Source organism: Physeter macrocephalus, chromosome 14 (genome assembly GCF_002837175.3).
Source record: "Physeter macrocephalus isolate SW-GA chromosome 14, ASM283717v5, whole genome shotgun sequence".
Classification (NCBI taxonomy): Eukaryota; Metazoa; Chordata; class Mammalia; order Artiodactyla; family Physeteridae; genus Physeter; species Physeter macrocephalus.
In genome coordinates this window covers 28398114-28406373 of record NC_041227.1, presented here as the reverse complement: position 1 = coordinate 28406373, position 8260 = coordinate 28398114, and the positions used below count along the sequence as shown (strand labels likewise).

The following is an 8260-nucleotide window of genomic DNA, read 5'->3' as shown; positions in this document are numbered from 1 at the left end:
AGGACACTACATAATCATCAAGGGATCAATCCAAGAAGAAGATATAACAATTGTAAATATTTATGCACCCAACATAGGAACACCTCAATACATAAGGCAAATGCTAACAGCTATAAAAGAGGAAATTGACAGTAACACAATAATAGTGGGGGCCTTTAACACCTCACTTACACCAATGGACAGATTATCCGGACAGATTATCCAGACAGAACATTAATAAGGAAACACAAGATTTAAGTGACACAATACACCAGATAGATTTAATTGACATATACAGGACATTCCATCCAAAAACAACAGATTACACTTTCTTCTCAAGTGCACATGGAATATTCTGCAGGACTGATCACATTTTGGGTCACAAATCAAGCCTCTGTAAATTTTAAGAAAATTGAAATCATATCAAGCATCTTTTCCGACCACACGCTATGAGATTAGAAATCAACAGGGAAAAAAAAACGTAAAAACCACAAACACTTGGAGGCTAAACAGTACGTTACTAAATAACCAAAAGATCACTGAAGAAATCAAAGAGGAAATCAGAAAATACCTAGAGACAAATGACAACGAAAACACAACGATCCAAAACCTATAGGATGTAGCAAAACAGGAAGAAATGGAAAATATGAACAGACCAATCACAAGTAATGAAATTGAAAGTGATTAAAAATTTCCAACAAACAAAAGTCCAGGACCAGATGGCTTCAAAGGTGAATTCTATCAAACATTTAGAGAAGAGCTAACATCATTCTTCTCAAACTCTTCCAAAAAACTGCAGAGGAAGGAACACTCCCAAACTCATTCTGTGAGGCCACCATCACCCTGATACCAAAACCAGACAAAGATGCTCCAAAAAAAGATTACAGACCAGTATCAATGATGAATATAGATGCAAAAATGCTCAACAAAATACTAGCAAACAGAATCCAACAATCCAAATTGGAAAAGAAGTAAAACTGTCACTGTTTGCAGATGACATGATACTATATGTAGAGAATCCTAAAGATGCCACCAGAAAACTACTAGAGCTAATCAATGAAATTGGTAAAGTCGCAGGATACAGAATTAATGCACAGAAATCTCTTGCATTCCTATACACTAACAACGAAAGATCAGAAAGAGAAATTAAGGAAACAATCCCATTCACCATTGCACCAAAAAAGAATAGAATACCTAGGAGGTAAAAGACCTGTACTCAGAAAACTATAAGACACTGATGAAAGAGATCAAAGATGAACCAAACAGATGGAGAGATATACCATGTTCTTGGATTGGAAGAATCAATATTGTGAAAATGACTGTACTACCCAAAGCAATCTACATATCAATGCAATCCCTATCAAATTACCAGTGGCATTTTTTACAAAACTAGAACAAAAAAATCTTAAAATTTGTATGGAGGCACCAAAGACCCCAAATAGCCAAAGCAGTCTTGAGGGAAAAAAACGGAGCTGGAAGAATCAGACTCCCTGACTTCAGACTATACTACAAAGCTACAGAAATCAAGACAATATGGTACTGGCACAGAAACAGAAATATAGATCAATGGAACAGAATAGAGAGCACCTATGGTCAACTAATCTATGACAAAGGAGGCAAGGGCATAAAATGGAGAAAAAACAATCTCTTCAATAAGTGGTGCTGGGAAAAGTGGACAGCTACATGTAAAAGAATGAAATTAGAACACTCCCTAACACCATGCACAAAAATAAACTCAAAATGGAGTTTATTTTTTACATTTTTTACATTTAAAGACCTAAATGTAAGGCCAGACACTATAAAACTCTTAGAGGAAAACATAGGTAGAAGACTCTTTGCCATAAATCACAGCAAGATCTTTTCTGATCCACCTCCTAGAGTAATGGAAATAAAAACAAAAAACAAATGGGACCTAATGAAACTTAAACTTTGCCAAGCAAAGGAAACTACAAACAAGACAAAAAGACAACCCTCAGAATGGGAGAAAATATTTGCAAACGAATCAACGGACAAAGGATTAATCTCCAAAATATGTGAACAGCTCATACCAAAAAACATACCAAACATACCAAAAAACAAAAAATGCAATCCAAAAATGGGCAGACCTAAATAGACATTTCTCCAAAGAAGACATACAGATGGCCAAGAAGCACATGAAAAGCTGCTCAACATCACTAATTATTAGAGAAATGCAAATCAAAACTACAATGAGGTATCACCTCACACCAGTTAGAATAGGCATCATCAAAATCTACAAACAACAAATGCTGGAGAGGGTGTGGATGAAAGGAAACCCTCCTGCACTGTTGGTGGGAATGTAAATTGATACAGCCACTATGGAGAACAGTATGGAGGGTCCTTAAAGAACTAAAAATAGGGGCTTCCCTGGTGGCGCAGTGGTTGAGAGTCCACCTGCCGACGCAGGGGACACAGGTTTGTGCCCCGGTCCGGGAAGATCCCTCATGCCGCAGAGCAGCTAGGCCCATGAGCCATGGCCACTAAGCCTGCACGTCCGGGGGGCCTGTGCTCTGCAACAGAGAGGCCACAGCAGTGAGAGGCCCGCGTACCGCCAAAAAAAAAAAAAAAAAAAAAAAGATCTAGAAATAGAATTAGCATATGACCCAGCAATCCCACTACTGGGCATATACCTGGAGAAAACCGTAATTCAAAAAGACACATGCACCCAATGTTTATTGCAGCACTATTTACAATAACTAAAAATAGAATTACCATATGACCCAGCAATCCCACTACTGGGCATATACACAGAGAAAACCATAATTCAAAAAGAAAAATGGACCCCAATGTTCATTGCAGCACTATTTACAATAGCCAGGTCATGGAAGCAACCTAACTGCCCATCGACAGACAAATGGATAAAAAAGATGTACATATATACAATGGATATTACTCAGCCATAAAAAGGAACGAAATTGGGTCATTTGTAGAGACGTGGATGGATCTAAAGACTGTCATACAGAGTGAAGTAAGTCAGAAAGAGAAAAACAAATATCGTATATTAACATGTATATGTGGAACCTAGAAAAATGGTACTGATGAACCGGTTTGCAGGGCAGAAATAGAGACACAGATGTAGAGAACAAACGTAGGGACACCAAGGGGGGGAAAGTGGCTGGGGGTGGTGGGGGTGGTGGTGGTGCTGGGATGAATTGGGAGATTGAGATTGACATATATACACTAATATGTATAAAATAGATAACTAATAAGAACCTGCTGTATAAAAATATAAATAAAATTCAAAAATTCAAAAAAAATAAAATAAATAAAATTGGGCAGGGAATTCCCTGGTGGTCCAGTGGTAAAGAATCCACCTTCCAATGCAGGGGATACGGGTTCCATTCTCTGGTCAGGGAACTAAGATCCCACATGCCATGGGGCAACTACACCTGTGCACCTCAACTAGAAAGCCTGCAGTGCTGCAAACTACAGAGCCCACGTGCTCTTGAGCCCGCGCACCACAACGAAGAGCCCACGTGCCGCAATAAAAGATCCTGCATGCCACAACTAAGACCCGATGCAGCCAAAAATGACTGAATAAATAAATAAAATATTTTTTAAATGAAATAAAATTGGGCAAAGGATTCGGATATTTCAACAAAGATAATATGCAAATGGCCAGTATGCACATGAAAAGATGCTCAGTATCACTAATCATTAATGAAATGCAAATTAAAAACCAGTTAGGTACCACTTCACATTGACTAGGATGGCTGAAATCAAAAAGATAACAAGTTTGGAGAGGATGTGGAGAAATTCAAACCCTCATACACTGCCTCTGAGATTGTAAAATTGTGCAGCCGCTTTAGAAAACAGTCTGGCAGTTCCTCAAATGGTTAAACATTAAGTTACCATATGACCCAGCAACTTCACTGCTAGTTATATACCCAAGAGATGTGAAAAAATATGTCCACACAAAAAGTTTCACATGAATGTTCATAGCAGCTGAGCATTATTTTAACTTTATTATTTATAATAGCCAAAAAATGGAAACAATCCAAGTCAACTGGTAAGTGAATAAAGAAAATACAGTTTATCCATAAAATGGAATACTATTTGTCAATAAAAGGAAACAAAGTACTAATATAGGCTATAATGTGGATGAACACTGAAGACATTATGCTAAATTAAAGAAGCCAGACACAAAATACCATATATTGTGATTCCACTTACATAAAATGTCCAGAAAAGGCAAATCGTTAGAGACGAAGTGGATTAGTAGTTGCCTCGGGCTGGGGGTTGGAATAGGGAATGACAGCTAATGAGTACAGTTTCCTTTTGGGGATGATAAAAATGATCTGGAAGTGGATTATGGTGATGATTGCACAACTCAAAATTTACTAAAAATCATTGAATTACACTTAAAATAAGGTACACTGAAAATGAATTTTAGGTACATATATTATATCTCAAAAAAGCTAATAGGAACAAAAAAGGGAATGGGAAGATACCTGAAACTGAAACTTCTATATTATTGCAAGAAGGCTTCTGCAGAGCCTCAAGAACATGGCATTTGGGACAATATTATAAGGCACTGAAATGTGGTTTGGGGGTTTTTTTTTTGAATTTTATTTATTTTTTATACAGCAGGTTCTTATTAGTTATCTGTTTTATACATATTAGTGTATATATGTCAATCCCAATCTCCCAATTCATCCCACCACCACCACCACCCCCACTTTCCCCCCTTGGTGTCCATACGTTTCTTCTCTACATCTGTGTCTCTATTTCTGCCCTGCAAACCGGTTCATCCGTACCATTTTTCTAGATTCCACATATATGTGTTAATATACGATATTTGTTTGAAATGTGTTTGGTTTTTTTTTTTGCGGTACGCAGGCCTCTCACTGCTGTGGCCTCTCCCGTTGCGGAGCACAGGCTCCGGATGCGCAGGCTCAGCGGCCATGGCTCACGGGCCTAGCCGCTCCACGGCATGTGGGACCTTCCCGGACCGGGGCATGAACCCGTGTCCCCTGCTTCGGCAGGCGGACTCTCAACCACTGCGCCACCAGGGAAGCCCTGAAATGTGTTTTTTGAGAGAAGTTTTCATTTGATCGTGTACATACTTGGTAAGTTTATATTTTTACTTAAACTTTCATTTAATAAATGTATTCTCAGCACATCCTAGATGCTGGGAATGCCATAATGATCAAAACATCACAGATTCTGTCATCTCGGAGTTTCTGTTATATAGTTGAGATGAAAAACACAATAAAATCGTAATTAAAATTTTAATTACAACCTTTGATAATAAGGGGGTTTTTTTTGGATTGGCTAACCTGCATTAAAGGGTTTTTCTATTTTTTTATTATTTTTTTTGGCAACATAGTTAAAGAAGGTCCTTTTTATTTTTGCAATGTCATTCCATACAAAAGCAATAGAAACACAACAGTCTTAACAAGAAGTTTACAATTGAATATTTGAACAGAAAATCTGTATACATTATCATTCACAGCAATTTTACATGGTAAATTAACTGATTGTAAAAAAAATGTTCTTTCTAAATCCTTCTGCTTTCTAAACTCTTGGAAACAGTATAGGTAGAAGGCCTACTTAGTGCTATTTACAAATACCAAATTAAGACTGTATAACTTGCATAAACCCCATTAATTTACCAGCTCAATTTAATATCTCACTATTCAGTGCTCTGTATGAGGGAAAAAACCAATCTTGACATATTGACAAAAGGCCCAAACCCTAACCCTTTCCATAAAGATATTAAAGGTATCTGATTATGAGAACACTCAGTCAGATACCAGTAAAGAAAGCACAGTGAATATATGCTTAAACCCAAACCAGCCATCTGACAAGTAACAATTTAATGTCTAAAATACTTGTGGAAATCCAGTTACGGTACACTTGTCAGGTTGACTTCAAGGATGTGGGAGATTAAGCAATTAAGATTGTTGCAAGATTGCTTCGAGTTCAATTTTCCTCGGATTTAGTTCCATTTACAGTTTAAAACATGCAGAATACACTCCCTATACATAAAATTAACGTTTCTTAAGAAAATAAGGCAAGAACAACAATTCACCATGAGACTGTACACTATTAACAGAAACCTCCAGTTAAAAACGCAAGATGCATGCTTGGCGGGCCACCTCCCACCTGGGGAGGCAGCGCTGCTCCCAGTGGCCTCCAGGTGGCGCCAGTTAGCTCATAGCTGAGAAGTCTTTCAAGGGTTAAGTTAAACAGGCTTTCAAGTCAAACTCATGCTCTGCCGGGCAGTCCACGTTTCTCACTTTCGTGGGTGTGTCACAGTACATGTCGAAGTTATCCTGAGAGCTCATCTGGGACTCAGAGCTGCTCTCCGCAGATTCCATCTCCATCTCCCCGAGGTCAACAGGACGTATTTCTTGCAAATCACATCCTTCTTCTGCTGGAGGACTCCAAAAATGCAGAGCCACCTTCCAGAGTTTGATCTGCTGGTCCCACGATCATGGACTATACATCTTGAATTTGTTGGGGGTTTGGGGATGAATGCCAGGCTGTCGAAGGTGCCTTGGGACTTCTTTAATATAGTGGTCGTAGGCAATGGTGTTCTTCCCATAGTTGATCTGCTTCTGTCTCCTCTCATCGGTCTCCAAGTCAGATGGCAATGCTGATATAGACTCCTTTGAATCCGAACTGCCTGATGATGATTTTCTCTCCCTTCCCAAGTCATTTATGAGGAGTTTCCTTTTATATCTTGCAATTTCGTTGTTAACTCTAGTCCTCATTTCGTCTTCGACTGCACTTGCCCAGTCTGAACATCTAGAACGGGGCTTAGGGCCTTTGGAAGTGGTAAAGCTATCGGGTCTGCCGTCGCCTGGCGGCCTCGCGGGGCCCTCGGCGTCCTCGGACTTCCAGCGGCTCCCCTCGGCCGTGTGCTTGCGTCCCAGGCTCCATCTCGCGGTGGGCGGCAGGCCGTCGTCGCCGTCACGGCAGCTCCCACACCCGGGGGACTTCGCGGCCGGCAGGCCATGGGTGACGCAGCGGGCGGGGTCGTGGGGGTCTGGGGTCCGGCGGTGGCGGTGGCGGCAGCAGAGACCTCCTCTCCATGCGATGCTGACAGACTCATATTTTTTTTTACTGTTTTTTTTCTTTTATCTTTGTTGGAGTATAATTGCTTCACAATGCTGTGTTAGTTTCTGCTTTATAACAAAGTGAATCAGCTATACATATACATACATGCCCATATCTCCTCCTTCTTACATCTCCCTCCCACCCTCCCTATCTCACCCCGCTAGGTGGTCACAAACACCGAGTTGATCTCCCTGTGCTATGCGGTTGCTTTCCACTACCTATCTGTTTTACATTTGGTAGTGTATATATGTCCATGGCACTCTCTCACTTCCCCCAGCTTTCCCATCCCCCTCCCCGTGTCCTCAAGTCCATTCTCTACGTCTGCGTCTTTATTCCTGTCCTGCCCCTAGGCTCTTCTAAATCTTTTTTTATTTTTTAGATTGCATATATATGTGTTAGCATACGGTATTCGTTTTTCTCTTTCTGACTTACTTCACTCTGTATGACAGACTCTAGGTCCATCCACCTCACTATAAATAACTCAATTTTGTTTCTTTTTATGGCTGAGTAATATTCCATTGTGTATATGTGCCACATTTTCTTTATCCATTCATCTGTCAATGGGCACTTAGGTTGCTTCCATGTCCTGCCTATTGTAAATAGAGTTGCAATGAACATTGTTGTACCTGACTCCTTTTCAGTTATGGTTTTCAGGGTATATGCCAGTAGTGGGATTGCTGGGTCGTATGGTAGTTCTATTTTTAGTTTTCTAAGGAACCTCTATGCTGCTCTCCATAGTGGCTGTATCAATTTACTTTCCCACCAACAGTGCAAGAGGGTTCCCTTTCCTCCACACCCTCTCCAGCATTTATTGTTTGTAGATTTTTTGATGATGGCCATTCTCACTGGTATGCGGTGATACCTCATTGTAGTTTTGATTTGCATTTCTCTAATAATTAGTGATGCTGAGCATCCTTTCATGTATTTGTTGGCAATCTGTATATCTTCTTTGGAGAAAGGTCTATGTAGGTGTTCTGCCCATTTTTGGATTGGGTTGTTTGTTTTTTTGATATTGAGCTACATGAGCTGCTTGGAAATTTTGGAGATTAATCCTTTGCCACTTGCTTCATTTGCAAATATTTTCTCCCATTCTGAGGGTTGTCTTCTCATCTTGTTTATGTTTTCCTTTGCTGTGCAAAAGCTTTTAAGTTTCATTAGGTCCCATTTGTTTATTTTTGGTTTTATTTCCATTTCTCTA

General features: G+C 39.8%; 1 protein-coding gene and 1 pseudogene across 8 annotated transcripts in view; one reads left to right on the top strand and one right to left on the bottom strand.

The window, feature by feature from the left end:
- The window catches only part of RNF24 (ring finger protein 24), a 170763-nt gene that overhangs the window by 84499 nt on the left and 78004 nt on the right, over positions 1-8260 (top strand). For 3 of the 8 annotated variants that reach the window (XM_055089896.1, XM_028499601.2, XM_055089893.1), the window contains exon 2: positions 4837-5066. The exons of the other annotated variants lie outside the window; for them this stretch is intronic. The gene's annotated coding sequence lies outside the window, so the exon portion shown is untranslated. The remainder of the gene's footprint in view (positions 1-4836; positions 5067-8260) is intronic. 8 annotated transcript variants of the gene reach the window in all.
- On the bottom strand, positions 6150-6961 carry LOC102984366 (histone RNA hairpin-binding protein-like; annotated as a pseudogene).